Genomic DNA, 22304 nt, shown 5'->3' with positions numbered 1-22304 from the left:
TTTTATATTTTTTGAGGCATGGATCACTGTAGCCCTCACCTTATTTATCGACAACAGGAACATCTTTAAAAGGCAACAAACGAAACACACTCTATGGGTAGAACTAGGCTATAAATTCTTCCAAAAGACCAAAAAAGTGACATATGCTGTTAGATCCCCACTGCTCTTATTTTACAATCTTATTTTAATGCCTCTAAAACATCAAAAATTGTCCAGTTTGGCCGCACCAGAGAGTACCTCTCAAAATCATCATCTAATGAACAAGTTTTTCTGGGAAATAAAAACAAGCTTTCCCTAACAGCAATATCAGTGTTCCATCCACTTAAACAATCTACTGTGATGCCTGAACTTAGGAAATCAGCTCTTAACAAAAAGCTGATCCATTTAATCCTGGAGAAGTCCTGGGAAGAGAAAGGCAAAAGGGGAAAAGACAGATTTGGAGTTACTCAGGTCTTTGACCTGGTAACTCCAATATTTCACTGTTTTTGATCAGGTAAGCAGTGGCAAAAGACACAACAGATGTTTTAGACAAAAGTCAAAGTGCTTTGTCACCCAACACACAATTCTTATTTGAATGAGGGTTTAAAAGGTTCTGACTCACAGGGTTATCATGAGATAACCACCCAGTAACATTTTTGTTACTGTGTATTTGTACTGGGAAATCTTTGCTACAGAGCCAACAGAAGGACTGGGGTCAGACTTACAAGAGTTCCCTAGATTACAGAGCGGTCCTACCAAAATTCTGCCCTGACTGTCCCTGCAGCCACAGAGGAAAGCAAAAATCTGTGCACAGCAAAACTACGGGGCACAACCCGTAAGAAATCTTTCAAAAACGAGCACAATCTATCAAACTGATGCAATTTATCCTGGCTGCAATGGCTTTTCTACACAGAGAAGATCAGGAGCAACAGAATCACTCTTCCAGAGCAGAAACAAAACAACTTTTAGTTAAGAAATGAAGCAGATGGCCTGCGTAGATTAAAGAGAAGGTACAGAGCAGTGCACGAGCAAACCGCTGCGCCCAAATCCCACAGTAATTACTGCGGCGGCGGCGGCTCACTAATGATGCTGTGCCTCTGAACTGGGACAAATTAACACAAAGACACACATGCTGGTGACTTGCAGCCCAAGGGAAGGTGAATATTATGGAGACACAGACATTTAAGGCAATCACAACAGATTAAACGCTGCAAGGTAGAGGCAAGCGACATGCAGTCCCAAGGGGAAAGGGATACGGGAAGGAACGTGTTCCTCATCTGTCCTAGAAAACGAAATGAAAATGAAAACTGATGCTCTACATATATCCATTGTGCAGACTCTTTCTCATCCCAGTTGTTTTTCAGTAACTTTACTGTTATTTCCATCAAACTCCTGTAAAGGCTGGAGATCAGGACCGCTGTCACTGGGATCGATCCTCAGTCAGGATAAACCAGCATTACCTGGCCCAGGGGTTGTGTTGGTTTAAGTGTGAACTTCCATAAAGCAAAACCGTTTGGAACTACATCCCCTGCATTGACTTATCACTCCCAAACATTGTGAGCTGCCAGAGCAGTACATCTGGAGTGGATGCCTAATGAACACTGCAGTTTTCCCCACTGAGAGGAAAGGCAGCTAACATCCCATCCCAATGAGTTCAGGCTGCTTAGCCTGTGGTAGCAGCTCGTTTTCTTGGACCTTTGGGAATAGAGGTGCAGTTTCCAGTGTGGCTTTTTGGATATTATTGATGCTGATTACTTCTGGGCTTCCAGATCTGGCAGGCAGTAAGATTCTTCCTTGTCTGGACCAGTGGAGAGCAATTCAATATTATTTTGTACTTCAGATGATTTTAAGCTAATGAAGGTCCTATTCTTTTTTTTAACTCCCCATGCAAATGTTAATTTTTAATAAACTTTGCCCAAGTAGGATTTAAAGCTTATCTCACAAGACATATTTAGAGCAGTGCCATGGTGAAGTAATTCTGGGAAAAAAATATGTACAGCTGAAAATAGGATATTTCTGCATGCTTGCTTCAAAGGCTACCAAGAGGTTTTTTGCAGAGACTTGTCATCAGACTAGTCATTGTGCAGGACTGGAATTATTAATTAACAGCCCAAACTTGTGCCTCTCACATGCTACAGAGGAACACCATCATCACCATGAGCTCTGTGCTGCACATAAGTGACAAAGACACCCACAGTGACATCCCTGGAAGTGCTCAAGGCCAGGTTGGATGGGGCATTGAGCAGCCTGCTCTAGTGGAAGGTGTCCCTGCCCATGGAAGAGGGTTGGAATGAGATGAGCTTTAAGGCTTCTTCCAACCCAAAGCATCCTCTGATTCTATGATGTGGGTAATGATGAGGGTGGGAAGAGCAGGCAGATTTTGTTTCAACTTCACAGGGTTGGAAAGGCTGAGCTGCTGCTAACAGCAGCATGTGGACTGAGCAAGAGGCTCAAGTGTCATCAGGCTTCTTCTGGTGGTAGGATGGGAGCTGCTCTGATGGAAACCTTGCAGAGGCTGCTTAGCACGAGCCAGGCCAGCAAATCAGCAGGAAAGAGGAACACTCTGCTTGGCTGGGATCCGACTGAAGAGGGCTTTAAAAAGCTGCTGGTGCTGAGGGACAACAAACAGCTTGTTACATATCCATGCTCAAGGCCCCATAATCAATTCAAAATAATTAAGCTTAATCATGTGAGTTGCAGAAGGACTTCTACACATCGTTTTCAAAACCTGTTGAGCATTCTCTCTTCAAATCTCCAACCCCCACAGCCTTGTTTCAGTCCATCAGAAGTTAATTATGGGAGAGAGTTTCAAAACGCATTAAGAGCTATCACATATCTGGGGGTCATTTGCACTGAAGACAGGAAAATGCATTAATGGAAATGGTGCTGTGAGCATCTGCAACGTTCACAGATTCAAGGACACAACTTACAACCTCTCTTTTCCATCATCAGAACCATTCAAAAAGCCAAAGCTCAAAAAACCCAGTGTTAACAAACCAGACGTCTTTAGTTCTTTCATTTGCTAATTTTTATTTATATTTTTCTATATGCATGTAAGACTGCAAGTACTGTGCATCGCTTCTTCCCCCACAATACTACTCTTGTCAGCAACTGCATTCAACCAGTCCATAGAAATTTCCAAGAGGGAAGAAAAATAATGCTGGAGAGCTCTCTCCAAGCATCAGGATTTACCTTGTATTTCACAGCTTTCTTGGGACATCTCATTGGGAAATGAACCCTTTCCAGTGCATAGGTCATCAACAGATTGCAGCATATAGAAAAGATGCTGCTTCTAAAATATTCATGCTGTTTGCTGCTCTAAGTTGCTACTTTACTTTGTATCTTGAGGGATGACACCCAAAAATTAAACCTAAAATCTAATTTTGGTCTTAGGATCCTTGCCGTGCTCTATTTAAGCTCCAGAAGTCAAAATAACATAAAATTTTGATTAAAAAAAAAGCCACCATACTGACATCAAATTCTCACCTCATTATTTGAAACTCTTTTCATCTATATCTTTAAAATTACCTTCTGCTCCCAATATCCACATCCATCACCAAGAATCACAATGTCTGAAGGTGAGGATGCAGAATGGAGGGCCTGTGACTCACAAATCAGACATACACAGGCACTGGAATTTTAGTTCCCAAAAAAGATTCATGTTCTCTTCCCAGCAGCAAGAAACTGTTGCATTGAGCTAAATATCTTAGAAATCCATATATTTACAGGTCCCAGAAAAGGGGTATGGCATAAAGTAGCAAAATCCACATGTAATGCCTGAAAAACTGGAAGAGACCTTTTTTCCCCTCAATTCTTTTCTAGTAAAATGAGAAAATGTGAAAAAAATGTTCAGCCTTAATTGTCACCACTGAAAATATCCATATTCTCAGCACATGGAACCTATTAAACAAATGCCCTTTATGGCTGAAGTGCTCCTGCACAACGTGGCTCCACCATAACCTCAGAACAGACCAACTGTTCTGACTGAATAAAGAGACCATTTGTTAGACAGCAAGAGAAGTGTGGATCTCTTTCTAAAACAATGTAACAGAAATAAAAATGTCCTTTGAGCATGTGGCAAGATAAAATTGAAGATTCCACTTGATATACAAAATAGAAACCTCCCTCACATGAAATACAACATCAATGAATGGCAAGAAAAGTGCATACACATATCACTGATAGGAGAAGCCTGAGAATAGTTCTCTCTTTTTCTTAAATGTTTTCATATTTGCCCAAAAACAACATTGAACACATAAAAATCAGGAGTCTTACCATTTGTCTAACAGAGATGAGCATGACAAATTAAAATACTTTATGTTTTAAGCATTGGTTGTCATTTCCATTTGTCAGAGCTCCTGCAAGCAATGTTGTGTTGGCCCTGCCAGGGACAGGCAGCCCAGTAAGGGACAAGGCACCTGCTCCATGTGTGCCCCATTTCAATAAGTTCTGGGTGCTCACTGTCTTTTCTGAGCACCCATCTCACATTCTCCTGACCACACAGCAACAGGATTTAGTCAGCAGAGATACTGAAAGAACACTGGTTTCCTCTGGTACGGGGAATCCAGAGCAACAACAAGTTATATTCTGAATTATTCTGATCTGCACAGGCCTGGGTAACAAGCCTTTAGCAGCATCTACCCAGACACTGGGGACAGCTTTTCCCTGGTGCAGCCCAGCTGACATTCACAGAACCACAGCAGGGTTCAGCCTGAGGCTTAGTGCACAGCAGCATTTCATCTTGGTCACCCCACCAGCCTGGCTAAAGAGAGGATTTGGGATATCAAGTACAAAAGAAAACCTCAAACACCCAAATCCCAGGGTATCCCTGGCCTAATATCCCTTTCAGAGCATCTTTTGAGGAAGCTGTGCTATGAAGGCGGGAGCAAGCAGGGGATCAGTTGTGGCTTTTCAGTGTGGGTGACCTTCTCCCCCTGCCTTCCCCCAAATGAGTCTCCAAAAAGGTTTTTTCCCCTTTCCCTCATCTTTTAACTCTTTCACAAAACATCACATGGATTTTCAAGGCTGAAGAACAGCCACCTGACATCTGAGAGTAAGACCATTATGTTTTCCACTAGGAAAACCACAAAAGGCTAAAATGAAGAGAAAGGCTAATGCCAAAGAGCTGTTTCACAAAGGTCACAAGGAACACAGGGACTCCAGCCTCAGTTGCAGCCCATGGTAAGGGCACTCCATGTCTGCTAAGCCACTCACTTTGGATGTCACCTGCACACTGGGGAACAAAAAACTACAGAAAACAAATCTGTCTTTGACTGCCCTTGGTGCTTAGAAGATTAATTACCTTCAGCATCCTCAAACTATCTGGACTACCCCCAGCAGCTGACAAAACTCTCTACCTATACTCAACAACACAGATGGTTTTGATAGTTTTGTTTAAAAATGCAGACAGTGAGGTTTCTCATTTTCCTAAAGCATTAAACTCCCTCTTGAAGTGTAACCGGAGATCAATTTTATTTCATGTGTTATGTAGCAGTTTTAATAAAGTGTTAAAATGAAAGATATTGAAAAATTACAGGACAAAATAATCCTCTGAAATAATGTGAAAATGGAATGGGCAAATAATAACTCAACTGGAGCAGAAAACGATTACATCCACTCTCAGTTTGCTTCCATGCTGAGCATCTCCTCTGCTTAATCCTTCCAAGAGGAGGCAACAGTAGATGCCAGTCCCCATCAAAGTCTCTGCTCCCAGGTTTGTACTCCCAGTAAAACTACTCACTATTTCTGCAGGAAAGAACTTTCCTCTTTAGAATAAGATAGACAAAAAAAAAAAAAAAAAAAAAAAACACATTAAATCTGCCTGTTTATCTTATGTAAAGATACTATAATGAATGAAGTATTAAATTATGCAGCGTGGGATGTAATGGAGTGAATTATATTCAGTAAGATCACACATTACTGAAAATATGCAAAAAGCTGTGCTGCTGGCTTTCAGTTGTCAAGCTACACACACGTACATACATATTTTATATATATATTTTTTGCTCATCTCATTATTTTCTACTGTCTCCATGTGTGATAACATGCCCAGTGCTGACACTTGTCCTATTCTCCCTGGAAGACCCTACATTAGCATGTAAATAGCTGGCAGATATGAGGAAATGAAAGCAAGGAATAGCTCTTTAATTAACTTTAATCCTCTGAAAACCCATACAGCAATCTGTTCTGACAGTTTTCTACACGAGATCTTCTTAGGAGGTCCCTAAGTGCTGCCTGCAGATCACTGCCAGGCTGGAACGAGGAGAAAGAATGAACAAACCAGTTTTGGAGACAATATTTAGGCATTTTTCTGCTATTAAATGGTGACTGGTGACTGCCATCTGGCATTATCAGAGCTGTCATTAGCCTGACTCTGGATGGGAAACACAGAGATGCCATAAGCAAGGCTCAGCACACTTCCCACCCGTCTGACAGCCAGATCCATGAAGACACACACGGAGCAGCCTCCTCCCGTTCCTCATGCCACACAGGCTGCACAGCTCTGCCCTCTGGCACACCTTTTCTCAGCCCACAACAAAGACAAAATCCTCAAGGTTGAAGTGCAAAGAAGTTTCCTTGTTGGAAGACTCGATGAAACAGCTCCAGAGCAGTAACCCAGCCCTTCAAATCTTGAACAGCAAAAAGGCTGGCAGACTGTAAAGGAGTGAGCTGAAATCGTTCCTCAATGGCTTACAACTTCCAGATGCAACAAGTGTTACTCATAATCCTCTAATACAAGGAAATTTCAAACCAATTTTGGTGTAGAGGGTGGGAAAAAATCTAAGGATAAATGGAAGGAGATGCAGTGCCACAGCTTTTGGCAACGCAAGATTGTCAAAAGAATTCCCACCTGCAGGTTAGGTTTAGCTCTGGAAATGGTCTCCTGCTGATGGGAGCAGGTAAAAATCTCCCAGAAAGACCACTGATTCCAGCTGTGACATGGAGTGACCACTCTGAGGCCACTTATAGCTCAGAGCTGACCTGCAGGACTCTCCAAAGGGATGACAAAAATTGATCCCAGACATACCATTAAGCAAAGCAAATCTGTCCTACAGCATCAGCCTGTAACCACCTACAGACCTGCTTCCCCAAAGCCCAACTAACAGTCCCATTCCTGTAACTTCATACTCACCTGCCAGTTGAACCACACTAAGTATAAAGACTGCATGTCATGCCAATTCTGCCTCTCAGTGTTATTAATGCTGTACTACCATGAGCAGCCATCTCACTTAACTCATCACATCAGATTCCAGGGCTAAAACATACAGAAAATATCCAGCATGGCAACTTCAAAAACTTGGTGACTGGTAATGCTCAGAAGAATGAATCCTTTTATGAATATGTGAGCATGAATTTCAATAAAGTGACCTTTAACATGACAGATTCCAGCTGAAGAAAGAAGGAAATCTCTACTGACACATAAATTACTTAAGATAAAGGTGCTCCTAAGATTTACCTTACACCGACTAGTCCTTATACACACTGATCACTAATCCTCTTTAAACTATGCCCTACTTCCTGCAGCTCTGAGAAGTTATGTTCTAATCTGATCTAAATTTTCCAGACTAGAGAAACACCATAAAAAGTGCCCTTAACAGCTGTGAAAACAAATAAAAGGTAAAGTTGGAATAAGTTCATAAAAACATCATAATCACATCCACAACTAGTTAGAAGATTGCTCTTTTGGCCATCTGGCAATGGTACCTGGCACAGAAAATGCCTGAACTATGGCCTCTCAGCTTATCTGGCAGCTGATTGCCTCCCTTTAAATAAATATGCAGCCACCAACCAGGCCGGTTCATAAAATAAAATAATAAAATAAAATAAATAAAATTCAATTATAAATTTTAAAGGGGCAAGAAAGGGGAAAAAAAATCCACTAAGTAATACCCCAAATGAGGTATAACAGATTAGAAATCTCCATCTGATCCTAGAGAGCAGGACCACCCAGCTCCATATACTGCCCACAGCTGCACATTTCAGAGGCTGATTCATCTTCCAGACAGACAGGAGTGACAGCAGCTGTGATCCAGTCACACTTTTCTGGGAATACAGTGATTTGTTTACTTATTGCAACACTGTTAAATCTCATGGGATATTCAGGCACTTCTAGAGGGAGAAGAGAATGAGCAGCTCAGAAATTGCTACTTGCAATACGTGAACTTGCAAGAGTATCTCATATCTTTAACAAAATTTGAAAGAAAATAAACCTACTGTATATCTCCACAGATTTTTTTTTTAACATTACCAGTTTCATAAAGATGAAAACAAATACAAATATCAAAACACTGAAAGTCACGATGTTTGCATAAAGCAAGAAAAGGTCATGTAAATGTAAAACATAATGGAGAATTTCAAGTAAATGAAAGCCACAGCAACAATATTAATTTGTATTTTAAAGGCAGACAAATTTCAACACTATGAAAACATAGAACCCCAAACAAAGCCGAGAAGGGCAGCTCCACGTACAGGGCAATCCTTTGAGTCTATCAGAGGCACAAGTGACTGTAGCTGCACACTCTGACCCAGCAAAGATACAGGCTCCAAGAACCATCACAGCTCCTCTGCTCTGTTTTAACCAGAGAACTGTGATAAAGGCAGCTAAATGCTTCAAGAAATTAAACTGCACTAAGAAGATATAATAATAATCATCTCAAAGCTGGATATTCACCCAAGACCAAAAAGTAACAAAGGTGTTAACAGACAAAAGGAATAAAATGATTTATCATTAAAAATGGCTATCCTATTGGAGATACCAGACAGCAGACATCCTCCTCTGTTTTGAAAGCAGAGATAAGGTTGTTCTGGGAAATTAGAGTCATTGGCAAGGAAGTTTCACCTGAACATTAGGAAAATTAGTTAAGAAGGTTCCAAATTCAAAGCATCTCTTTGAGTTGAGCGTAACAAGATAAAATAGAGATAGATAAGCACAAGCTTTTGTGAGAGTAATTTAAACTGAACCAGTTAATTCCTTGAGAGAACTCACAGGAGAGTGAACCAGTGAACACAGGGTTTGAAAGTCTGTTTAAATGACCGAGCATCCCTGGGTTTTAATCATTATGTGAGAGTCAAATACCTGCTGGTATGAGCTGGCTGATGGAGGAGCACACCACCCCTCCCTGCCATGGAAAGCAATTAGCAGGAGGCTGCACTGGGGATTAGAGCCAGAAGTTTCCTTCAGGATCATTATTAGAGTAGTGGAACAGGGGCAAACAGCAAGATGTGAGCTGACAACATAAAATATTAATGCCAGCAGAGTCTACAGACAAGGGTGAGGCATTCTGGAGCACCTAAAAATATCAATAATGACGGACGAGCGAAGGCTGATAGACTGAGCAAAATCACACACGAATGCAAGTTAATGCAGAGGGGAAGGAAAAAAACATTAGATTCCACACAATGTGCACACAAGCTGCTTTTACACCACAACCTCCTAGGGATTTGATTTTGACACCCTTGGAAGCTATGACATCCCTAGGGACATGCCAGCCAGACACAGCCTGCAGAGAGGAGGGAAGGGACTTCAGCCATAACCTCCACAAATGAAACCACTTCAGCAACACAGCTCCAGGAAAAAAAAATAGTACTTGTACTAAAACAGGTTCACCAAAACTATACCAGATGCTTCCAGGACATGACAAGACTCAAAACATGTAGAAAATCAGTGAAATGCTGATACTAACACAGTGGAACAGGCAGCGTCAGGGAATACATGCACACATGCTGCAGCAAAGGATTTGCCACCTGAAGGAAGGTCATTGTCACATAGGGAAGGCACAGAAAACTGCAGTCTGTGCTGGGGGACTTCATAAAAACCCAAACATTCTCAGAAGGAGATACAGTAAAGATTTAACAGCTCTTCCACAGCACTCCTGTTTGACTTGGGCTCAGGTCTTCAGTTATTTCACCCAAGCATATCTGTTCTCCATCCTCTTTTATAACTGAAATAACAGTGCTTCTCCACCTCACAGCAATGACAGAAGGAAAAAAGCAGCTCTAGACATTGAGTACTGCTAAAATGTGAGCAGCAGTGTCATTTGGGCTCCCAAAATAGACAGCATTTAACCTTCATTAGTTGTTAACAGCTCTCATAAGTCTACCAAGCATTGATACTCAGATATTTATAACACATTTAACTCCAGACCAAGTCCCAGGACAAAAAAGAAGGACAGGCAATGTATCAAGAAGGTTGCCACCCCTGCCTTCAGAGTTTCTGATCACCACTTCTTGGGAGAAAGAACTGCCAGGAAAAAGAGCTCATTGGTCTGGATGAATAAACCTGTAAGTCCCAAAGCTGTCCCTGGGAGAGCAGCAATCACACTTGTTACATCTGAACAATGCAGCAAAATGAGAAGATACCATTTTTCTTAAGTTGTATTTGCATGAAGAACGTGAACTCTGTAATTTGCATTTAATTTTATTAGCCATCCTTTTAGCATATTGAAAGTTAATTACAAATCAAAACTTTTGATGCAGATCGTTAGGCACCCATTCATCCGCGTGGAGGCAGAGCCATGATCCGAGCACAGAGCAGCAGCTGAGGAGGAACAGCTTGCAGGTTCTGTCAGCTGAAGAGCATCCAAAACACAGGGAATTCTCCATAAAGCCAAAGTATGACCCCCTGCCCACCAGTCAGGCTTGGCAGGAAGTTCTTTATCTGTTCTTATTACTAATTCAACTGGATATGCCTACTTGGATGTTCTGGCTGCAGTTAAGAGATCCAGTTCCTTCAGTGGAGTAGTTTGGCATTAAAACTAAGCCTGTGTAACTGCTGGCTGATGAGGGGCAACAATTCCACATCCCTGCTCCCTCTTCTTAAAGGAAAACCAAGCAGAAAAAAATACCTCTACAGAGGGAGAAGCAGTGAGAACATAAATACTGACAAAAGAACACCCCAAACTCAGCTTAGCTAGGTGAAGTTTAAGAAGACCTCACAAAGTCACAGCATTTTGGTAGAAGACAGATTTAGGTGAGTCAGCTTGAGCTGGTTGCTTGGAGGGATCAAAGCATTCCTGATGTTAGGGAGTGAAACCCAACAGAGGACACAGCTCAATGCAGAAAATGCACCAACAGCAGCAGGAGCTTCAGAACCTCAGAACTCACTAATCCATGTGCAGGCAGAGAGGAAAACGAGGCAGGGAAGGTGTGCACATTTAATTAGTTCTTTATTTCTAGTTTCCTTGTGTTATCTGAAGCAAAACATCAGATCCAGAACATGTGTTTCACACCCTTCAGCTTGCATATGCCCCGTGAAAGTTAAATTATAAACCTGGCTAATATTTACAGCTCCTCAGCATCCCATTTAGGATGTTTTCAAGGAATTCAGCAGGGCTATTTTTCTTCTGTTTTATGCAAGTAAAAAAGCCAATATTGGAATGCAAGGGCTACAAACATAGCCTCAGGTTAACACCACACATGACAAATTCATGTGCACAGATATTACATAAGAAACACGTTGCCTCACATAGAAGGAGGAGGTGGGCTAAAAAGCTTTCTGGGGCTTTTTAAATAATTTCTTTGGAGAAAAAGACTCCATTTAAAGCTTCTAAAGTGTGATGACCATGCTCCATTATGAACCACTCACTGAGCTACCCATGACCTGCATCTCTGTGACACTTCCAGCACAGAGGAGAAAGAGGAGAAAACAGGGATGAGCAGAATGAGACACTCAGCAGATCCTGCTGTACCCCTCATGTTCCAAGATGAAATGGCCACTAAGCTGAGTGGTACTTTCCTGCACAGGATTGTTTAGGGGCACATGAGAGCAGGCAGCTCTTTGCAGAAGGCAATCACCTGGGCTTTCAGCAGAGCTGTGCCTGGATGGGACACTGAGGCAGAGCAGGAAAGTGCTGCTGCTGCTGTTCCCCAGTGTCCAGGGAGAACAAGGAATGGCTCTGTGAAAACTAACAGCTCTGTGGTTTTAAACTGGGAGGCAAAGGAGAAAACAAACAGATGATTTGCTTGGCATTTTACTAGATGCAAACAGAAGAGCTGAGATTTACTTAAAGGACTGGCAGAGTGAACCAGAGATGGGAAAGAAAATTATTCCAGGGTGAGCTCTCCAAGCACTGATGTGACAAAGGTTACCCCCAGCCCTTTGGTCCATGAAGGCTGAGCCCCTTTAGCCTCATGAAGAGTGAGCAAGAGGGAAAAAGGATAATGGACAGGGATACGTAGTGAAAACAGGAAGTGGGAGAGGTATCACTGGAGTAAGCACTGCCTCTTGTTCATGTTCACTTCATGCAAAAGGTCAAGAATTCTTATATGGTGATTTTAATTTTTAAAAAACAACCCCAAATGGTTCACAAGCACTTTTTTCCCCCAGCACCGAACTCTTACATACGCTATCTTAATAAACATCTTCACGTTGGAGAGGAATAAAAGGCATTTTGTTTTGATTTCATTATATCTCCTGAAATTGCTTTTTTCTTTCTGCATTTTTTTCTTGTCATTCAGTTGTGGTGGCCCTCACTGAGGGATAATGTAATAACACTTCTGACAAGGTCAGCTTTCCAATAACTTTGCAAATGGCATTTCCCAATGACAAAACAAGCACAGCTTCTCCCCTCTTTGTAATTAATATAATAGAAATGTCAACCTGAAAAGTTGGTCTCCAAAGGTAGTATGTTATCAACAGAAAATTAATTTATTAAAGCCAGAAAGTTGCTTATCTGCAAAGCTGAAAACACTATTTACAGAGCAGAATTCCTGTTACAAGCATAAAACATAAAACTTCTGCAGCTTATATATGTGTCTGAAAAAGCAGCAACTGAGGAGAGGAGTTAAATTGCTTAAATTTCTAATTCCTGCACTAGATCATTTTGGGAGCTGCACATTCCTTTTGTAAATGCCCTGTAGAAGCACACAGCTCTGTGCTGTGTGCACATCCATGTTTATCTTTAATTTAATCACAAGTTCAATGCACAGAATGAGCCTTCCCAGCTACTCTCCCATCCACAAAGCAATAACAAGGAGCTGTTGGTCCTGGACCTGCCTGTAACCCATCTACCACATAAGGCAGAGAAAAATGGGTGTGGGAGCAGGGACTCTTCCAGTGGAGAGAAGACTCTACTGCTCAAAGGCAGAAGGGGAGTAAGAGCATCTCCTCTCCCTGAAGGGGGAATGAGTTCTTGGTTCTGTCCCTTGGAGACAGAGCCCACAGGGCTTCAGGCACACCCCACTCCAAACCTATGGGCTCTACAATCAAGCAGGCCAAAGCTCTCCCTAGGACCTGCTGTGCATCATGGTCTGAATCTCTCCTTCAACTGCTCACAAGGACAGGGAGCCCCAAGTCTTGGCATCCATTTCTTTCTGTATTTACATTTTACAGCTCCTTCCAGGCACTCAGGACAAGCAGACGAGCCCCAGAGTGCTGTGGGCACAGTGCAATAACCCACCAGGGGAAGTGTGTTCACATTTCACTTTAACCACTTGGTCTCAAATCCTTGCACACCGACTTGTGGCACCCAAAATACTGACTAAAAGACCAAGCAGGGTGGAGTCTCCATTTTCCCCAGTGTTGCTACAGGAGCAAGTGCCTGGGATGATGCAACGTTGGAATAATCTCATGGCACTCTGTACACACCCAACACCATGGCAAGCAAAGGAACACATCTGCTGGAATCCTTGCACTTCACTACCCACAGGAAGCAAGGAGATGCAGACACAGACAGACACGTTTAAACATTACTCTGGCCAAGCTTCCCTATGCTTAAAAAGCAGCTTGGATGCCCTGCAAGGTTATAGGACCTTCCTAATACAACCTCTACAAATCAGAAGACTCTTGTGAGATTTCCTTCTCCTCCTCCTGACAGAAAGCAAGTTCAACATCATCTTGACGTAAGAAACTTACCTTCTTTTCCTGTCTCCTGCTCACACTTTACCTGTTGATCCCTTTCCAAATTCTTGACTTCAAAAAGGCAGTGATCTTTCCAGGGAAATCCTGAAGCTCTGGATTCATACACACAAAACTAAGCCTCAGCTCCCCCAATGTCCCAAATTGGTTCCACCTGAACAGGCAAGTTTACAGTTAACGATTCTTCACAAGTCCTGCCCCACATAACACTAAAAAACCCAGCAGTTGTTCTGTATACTGAGAAACTTGTAATATAATAATCTCATTACATCAATCAAAATTAATTAACTGAAACTATACCAATTCTTCTAACTTTCTATAGCTTCTACTAAACAGTTGTTGACTCTGTATTGAAATACTACCTAAACAAATGTGCTCATAAAAGAGGGAACAATACATTTCTCCTCCATGCAACAAATCATGGGTCAGAAACCACTTCCAAGATGCTTTGTAAAACCTCATTTGACTTCTAATATATTCATCAGTTTAAGCAATGCTTGACCTGAGATGTTGTGAACACACATTGAACAAAATAGCCAGTACTGCATGATACTGTGCCAGGAGCAATCCAAAACTCCTCAATTCTCCAGACAGTCCTTCAGTTTTATAAAGATTTTTGGTCTTCATTTGAAAGGATGCTCTGACTGGTGCGTGAGTAGTGCAGCTGTTCTTACCAGAGGCTCACATCACATGTTGAAATAAGCTACTGTGCAATTACTTAATTATCTCTCTCTCCTACCCTTAAAAAAAAAAAAAAATCCACTGCAATTCAACTTGAAGCAAACCCAGTTAATCCAGTTTTATGGCTGAGAATTAAAACAGCGAGAAGTCAGAGATTCAAAGCTGCAGTTCCTGTGGCAATACCACCACTCTAAGAGGCAGTAAGATTAATGCCTTCAAACCATAAGTATCTCAGGAACAAAGAAATGGAAAAAAAAAAAAACCAACCCTTTTTGTGCAGCTTAGCCTTGCTGGTATTTCAGAGCCTGCTGTTCAGAAATCCCAAGCCCCTTCCCCATCCCTGGATGCTGCCCAAGCCCCTGCCCAGCAGACAGGTTTGTTCTGCCCAGCTTTCCCCAACAATCACTCCCTCACTCCACCCATCCATCTTCCCGCCTGCTTCCCTGCCAGACCTGCTCAACCATCCTTCATAATTCAGAGCTGAGCAGCTAAGGAATAAATGTTACAGCACACGCATCAAGGGAACTATAACTTTGAATTACCTGACCTGGGTGAGTTTAAATTCTCAGCCATAACATTGGATTAACCTAATTTCTTTTTATTGAATATTTTACCTTTAGAAGTCCTACAGCCCTTTCTTTCAGAGAAATATGAGAACTGAAGGTCATATAAATTCTTTTATGGGTATATTTCTAATTTTCATAATCTAACCTCCTAGCAGTGAGCATTAATATCTAGTGGGGGCAGAACAAAGCAGAATCCAGTCAGTATTCTGGGAAAAAAGATCACATTTCTATTGTTCTTCACAAATACCTCATAAAATAACATATAACTTTTAACTTTGCTGCACACTCTGAATTGTTATAAAATTTTTAAAAACCTCTAAACTCACTGCTTAAATAGAAGTTATGTCAGAGATAACATCAATAAGAATACAGAGGCTGTCCTTGTGCCTCCACCTCAAAAACATCAGATATAAAGATAGTAATGAACTCAGTATTTTTATCATTGAAAGGTTTTACCAGATACATAATAAGGCAAGAGAAAGAATTACACAAAACTGATTCCCAGAGAATTGCTAAGATAATTTCTATGAGCTCTTTTATGCTTCTGAAAGGGAAGGGGAAGCAAGGCCCAGGAGCCAATTCATCTTCTGCCTCCAGGCTGCCCATTTGAACTCACACTCACCATTTCCATGTTGAGAGCCCTCAGGTGATAAAGCTCAACTCTACCAAAGCACATCACCTTCCCACCTCCATGGGACAAACTCCTACAGGTGCCACATGGGTACACAAAGTACAGTATCCAAAGTCAGGGAAAAGGCAAACTTATCCACTAGCTATGAGGAATTAGGACAACAGATCAAGAGCAAAGGATCTCACTGGAGAGGATGCAGTGGAAAGCAAGAAGGCGAGGGCAGACTCGCTCCCAAACACATGTGGTGCCCACAGCCTGGGAATGGCCCCCACATCTGAGCCAGAGATACCTTTGACAAATGCAGACTGACAAGTCAAACTACAGGAACTCTCAGGCTTTGGAAAAGTCATTTTGGAGCAGGATAAGGAAGTGAGAACTCGACAACGCTGCTACTTTCTTCACTGAGTCAAAAGTGAGTAGGAAACCTAGGACCAAATCAGGCAAAGTAAGGAACAATGGCAAAAAAGAAAACCAAGCAAAAGAAAAGCAGGCACTGCTCTGGGAGCCCACACCTTCTTCTGAATTTCCAAAATCTGCAAATCTCACTTCAGAAACAGTAACATTTTCTGGTTTTGTTAAAAGATACTTCCTCTTCCCAAATGGTTTTTGTGCACTGCTTCAGTCAGTCCCTTCTACAAACACATCGATCTCAGCTCTCCTTACTCATTCTCTACAGAGAGATTCTGCAATTATATTAGTAAATTATATTACCAGGCCTCGAGAAACAACCTGTTTCAATGGAAAATGGCTTGTACTCATTTTATTCTGGAAGACAATTGCCATTTGCTTAATATAGCCATGATATTTTACTGAGGTAATTATACTCTTAGCTATCAGTAACAATTAAACCCTTAGATTGAGGTTGCTTTATAAAGGTCTCAAAATAAATAACACATTCCAAACACAGTATTTTAAAATGTCAAGCATGCAAATAGGATCTTGTAATGAATATAACTAAGCATCAAGTATAAATCAGCACAGAGTTTGTCACTGTACAAGTGCTGTTGGAGTATTGTGGGATTGTGCTCAGAAAGCTACAGATGAAACCATTTCAATAAATACTACAGCTGGTTCATGACAAGGCCAGGGTGAAGCCATCAACACTGCTGTGCTTCTCTAGGGGCAGGGCTGAGTGACTTGGGGAACAGTTGAAGCTGATAGAATTTGTATTTGTTCTTTTGTATTCCCTGTAGCAACTTCCTTGAAAACTGGAGTTAGACCATTCCATTAAAAACTAAATAAAACTCAGAAGCAGACAAATTAGAGGGTACAGACAGAGGAGGAAAAATCACTCTCATACTCTGAGACCTAGAGATACTTGAAATCAGGTTAACAGATCCTAGCAGGCTGTTAGGTATGGAAGCTGAGAGCATGGTTTAAAGGTCCTCACAAAGCAGATTGCAAGATGATTAAGAAAGGTGAAGCAGACCAGTGACAGATGTGAAAAAAAGAAAAATTAGCCAGGAAATGTGTTGTCACTACACATATTTGTGAAGTTACCTTGCAGGGCATCTACTGCAGGCAAAGAGTGGTACAGCAAGTTACCTCCAACACTGCTACATGGGGAGGCAGCTGCTTGAGCTCTAGAAGGTGGTTAAGTGGATTAGAACTAAAACATGATACAGAAATTAACTGGCAGAAGTTACTCAAAAAAAAAAAAAAAAAAAAAAGCACAACAAATTTGGGTTATATAGAAAAAAAACCCCAACAACAACAAAAGCCCCCAAACAAACTGTGTTAAAATAACTCCTCACAGAACTCCATTTCCCTGGAGCACTTTCCACCTCACAGACAGAAAGCTCTCAGAGACCAACAAAAGCAAAGTGTGATATTTCCTTAACTCCAACAAAAAACATCCATGGAAGCAGTCATCAAACTCCCAAATCCTGCTTTCTCCTCACAAAACTCAGCACCCTTTATCCAGTAACCCAGACACTCCTGTGGAAATCACAAACACAAAGCCCTACAACCACCCTGCATCAGACTGAACTCAGGATCATTTTAACACCAGCTCACAGGGCAGAAAATTATTCATAAAAGCACCTACCTCATCTCTGACCTGTTGCTCTTCATTCTTTAAAAAAAGGCACCCTACAAGAGGAGTCTGGGAATTAAAATTGATGATGATGCTGGTAACTAAAAATTAAAATTCTGCAGTGACCTGTTTCGAGCCGCTGCACTCCACAGGCAGCAATTGTCTCTTTGCCTCTTTCCAACACCTGCTAATGATCTTCTGCCTCATTCTGCTATTATCCTACTCCACCCCTAACTACCAACCACCTTTTCTCTGAAATTGTTTAACTGATTAATATAATCAAGCTGAAATTAGAGAGACCTGTGCTCAATCTAAAAGGCTGCTGAGTCTCCTTCAAACACAGAGTGTCCTGTCTCCTTCTTCTCAAGGATGCAGGATGGTCTAAGGAAGCACTCACAAAACCTGCCTTGCTCAATCACTGAAGAGGAAGAATTGGAATTGCCTTAAAATGTACTTATTTGCAGGCATAAAAAGGAAGGTAACTTCCCTGAGTTTATAAAAACCTCCAAAGGGAGGCACAGTGAGCAGAGGGAAAGGTTTGGCGAGGGTCAGGCTGACAGCAGTTAACAACCATGTGTGGAGCAGCAGCACAGCTGGTGATGCAATAGCACTGCTTAAATGACACTCGCAGAATCATCACATGGATTGAAGGAAGGCAGGAGTATCAAAAAAGCCAGGGAAAGCATTGGATACTGCTCATAGCCCAGAGGAGAGGCTCAGACCTGCCCCAAGGCCAGCTGTGCTGTCTGGAAGCAGAGCACAGCTCAGGGCATGGTGCCCAAAAGGTCTGTCACAAGAATCTGCCTGCCAGAGTGCCTGTTTTCAGTGCTACAGTGACTGCTCTATTTACAGCTAATTTTTTCCATATCCCAGGAAACGGTTAAATTCACCTTCTTATCTCCACACTCAGAACTTTAAGATCCTTCCTTGTGCTTTAAAATCATCTACCTACCTCCTCAAAAAAACCATAACGCAGGACCCAATATGACAGAGAAGCCATCAGCATTATTTTAAATCTTTACTGATTACAAAACAAAGCAGATGGCAAATCAAGTCATGAACTCTGCATCTGCCATGCTTAATGAACAGTTTAATTACCTAGTGCCATTTCTAATGCATCTTTGCCATTCTCAGCTCTGGGAGTCACTAATATACTTCACACTGACTGATATCTCCAGGAACATGTGGTATCAGCAGTCAGCTGGAGTTGGTTAATCAATACTTGTTTAATCTCTAACTTTTATGGTGATGGCCTAAATTATATCTCAATAGAAACAGATTTCCTATCATATCACATGACCTGGTTGAGAGCTCAGGAAACAAAAGGGAATTTTTCAGTCTCTTCTCCGGGCAGCAGAGTACCCAAAGGCAGACAAGTGCACAGACAGGAAATAAACACAGTGAAACAACAACAACATCCAACACAAGCAGATTAGTTCAGTCCTTGTGTTATGCCTTATACGAGAGCAAGGGCTGCAATTATGGCAGTGTGCATTCATAAAGCCTACAATTTCAGGAGCAAATTGGCCTCATTTGGAATAAGTTACAAAAAGTCACTGGAACTGGGCTTCCCATTTTGAGTTTTGAGCTTCCTGCAAAGGATCACACCCTGGATGCAAAAAGCAGGGCATTTAGTCTCTGGTCAAACCTGCAGCACGTGCTATGGGCTGTTCCCACTCGCTCTACAGCTTCTTGCAGGTACCTCTGGCAGCTCAGGGCACAGAAGGAATCATTGCTTTCAGGAGGCACTGAACTGAACATGTGCAGGGGAAGAGCCTGGCAGGTCTGAACCCCGGCAGCAGCTGAGTAAGGAACACAGTAAGGGCTGATCAGGTGGAGGAGAGGAGGAGATGATGGCCACATCAGAGGTCTTTGCGAGCTTTTCAGTGTGCCTTTATTGCTGTTCTCCAGCCTCATTTCTGCTGCACGAGGCCCAGTTGTGCCCTCTGGAAGCTGTCCTCCTGAAATAAATATTCAGAGCGTTTTTTCCATGAAATACTGACTCAATCAGCTTCTTGCACTTAGATAAGGATTTCAGAAAGGGTTTTTCATTTTGGGAGGCCTCTACATCATATAAAATTTCCTGAGAGATTCAAATTTTAGCCATTCAGTAGCAGAATTGACTGTTTTTAACAAGCCCACTTCATAAACAAAGACCAGGAGCTGTGTGCAAAGCTCTCAGAAAAAGATAAACACTCACAAGCTTAAGGACAACACAAAAGTCAAATACAAAACTGTGTGAGTAAACCTGGCATTCAAAGCAAATACAGCAGTAAATCAAACAGGGAAAAGGGCAGAGGTGGACTAGGTGTTTCCCCAGCATTTCAGGTATCTCCCAGTACTGCTGTATCACAACCACCTCAGCTATTAAAGCGAAGATGAAAGATTTTCCCAAAACTCTGAGCTAAGGGAAAGCAAAAAGCATGACAGACAGCAAGCCCAGCCAGGCAGATCTCTGACAGAGAGTGAATCCATCCCTTCAAACATCAATTTCTGTTTCATCACCTTAAGTGCATGGAGTGACGCTCCAGGAGAAACCTTCCAGCCATCAATGTCTGAAAGCCTTGGTGGTGCCCAAATCTAGTCTTATGTTCCACTGTAAACATGTAAATCAGAAAACTTAAGTACTGCCCTGATTTACAAGGACATAGGGGGCAAAATGATCAACCAACATGTTCTAAAGTACAGTCTGTGAGCAGGAACAATCAGGATGCAGCTCCTACACCAGCCCACACTCAGCAGTGGAATCGATGGGGCTGGACCACTGCAGTAACACGTTAGAGACTGGAGAATGCTGTTCCTCTACTCTGCCAGGGAAGAGAGGTTTGTAGGGATGCACTGAAGTATCCCAGACTGACATCTGTGCCACTTCCAAGCAGTAAACCAACTGGAAAGGCCCAAGTAAGATCAAGAAAGCCCTAAAGAAGCAAATGAGGCGAGGAAGGAAGCGATGGACAGAGACGTTAAATGCACTGAAATGAAAATATGAGAGCAACCAAGACAGACAGAGACTGTGGTGAGCAGCAACTGAGCACGACTGACAAGTGAGACAGGCAGTCTGTAAGAGCCACAAAGTATTGCTTCAATCTTGAGGACAAAAAATCAGTAGCCATAGAAGTGAGAAGGAGTCAGACTGGCAAAGCAAGCATCCCCTGAAGAGAGGACATTTACTACTGGAATATTTGGTACTGCTGTTACCAAACGAAGAAAAACTTACTGTTTTCTATTCATATTTTAAAACATATTCTAGGACTGAGACTTCCAGGTTCCAATTTGAGCCCAAAGAAAGGAAAACTGTTACAGCATTAAACTTGCACTGTTGAACACCTCTGATGCCTTTCAGGCCTTGTTTGCTCAGCACACAGGAACTGATTCACTGCCCTAGTAGAGGGTCAAACATATACAAATGCAGAAGTCATACTATCAAAAGCAATAGCAATTCAATCATATATATAATACTCTCCCCCAAATTAGATTTTCACAGTCCTATTTAACAAGACAAAGATTGAATAGAGAGAACTCATCTTTTCCATTCTCAAATTACATAGAAGCACGCTATAGTACTGATGCCACTAATTAGATGATTAAATACCATTCTAGGTGATATGCTTTCAATGTAAAATAATTATTTCTGACAGGAAATATATTTGCTCAATCTCATTTTAAACCACAATACTACACTTTTTTGAATTAAATGAAATTCCTTCTTCTGATTTTGCATGAGAAGAGCAACCAGCAGGAGAAACAGTGCCAAGGATGGATTGTCCAAGTACCATAATGCATGTACTTCTTCACAAAGGACCCCAGCGTTCTCTGGATGGAATATAAATCTTCAGAGAACAGCAAAGTCCTTATTCCTTCAAAACAGGTCAGTTGAGGAATCACTGAGCACACTGAAAACCTCCCCTGTCAAAACACAAGTTTATTTGTGATGGTCTGATGAAGAACACTCAACTTTTCCTGTACTCCTCTTCAGGGGGAGCCCAGCCAACGAAGCAAAGGTTTGTCTTTTCATATAAATCAGGGCACAATCCATCACATGCCAAAGTACTGTTGTGGTTTTGTCCTGTACTTAAAGAAAAGTAATGATATTTTTGACTTCTATGACAAAAAGTATTTCTGCTGAGCATTGGAAATGAAGTTAACAGAGGGAATATTTTAGAAACTATCTGAGAAACTTCCTTCAGGGCTGAGCAGTCCAGCACAACATTAGACAGCTGAGAAGGTTATAAAGACAGGTTTTTTATCGGGCTCAGTATCCACTTGTGCCTTATCCAGCCATGGCAGTTCCAAAGTAGAACACTGTGGAGAGCTGTCTGCTGCTGGGGGCAGGAGAAGGGCTGAGGAGGAGATGCCTTTTCTGATTCCATGGCGAGAGTTTGCTCCATCCACCCTGACTGCAGTGCCAGCCTCAGTGTGAAGCTGAAAGAACTGCTGTCATTTTTCTCCTTGCACTTTTGTGACTCTCCATGGCATCAAACTCTGCAGTCAAAAGATCTGATGGAATATCCTCTTGTAAAGTGGCTGCTTCATGCTTCAAGAGCCCTGCTTACTGCA

The 22304-nt window shown here is 41.9% G+C and overlaps 1 protein-coding gene across 17 annotated transcripts in view; it reads right to left on the bottom strand.

Moving 5' to 3' along the window:
• The window catches only part of MAD1L1 (mitotic arrest deficient 1 like 1), a 349002-nt gene that overhangs the window by 223216 nt on the left and 103482 nt on the right, over positions 1–22304 (bottom strand). For 2 of the 17 annotated variants that reach the window (XM_069029446.1, XM_069029447.1), the window contains exon 1: positions 17760–17962. The exons of 14 other annotated variants lie outside the window; for them this stretch is intronic. The gene's annotated coding sequence lies outside the window, so the exon portion shown is untranslated. Of the gene's footprint in view, positions 1–17759; positions 17963–19395; positions 19567–22304 lie in introns of those variants that run through there. One more of the 17 variants, XM_069029448.1, reaches the window with a different exon arrangement.

This window comes from Aphelocoma coerulescens, chromosome 14, assembly GCF_041296385.1.
Source record: "Aphelocoma coerulescens isolate FSJ_1873_10779 chromosome 14, UR_Acoe_1.0, whole genome shotgun sequence".
Taxonomy (NCBI): domain Eukaryota; kingdom Metazoa; phylum Chordata; class Aves; order Passeriformes; family Corvidae; genus Aphelocoma; species Aphelocoma coerulescens.
The sequence above is the reverse complement of the archived record's forward strand: the minus strand, read 5'-3'. Positions and strand labels throughout refer to the sequence as shown.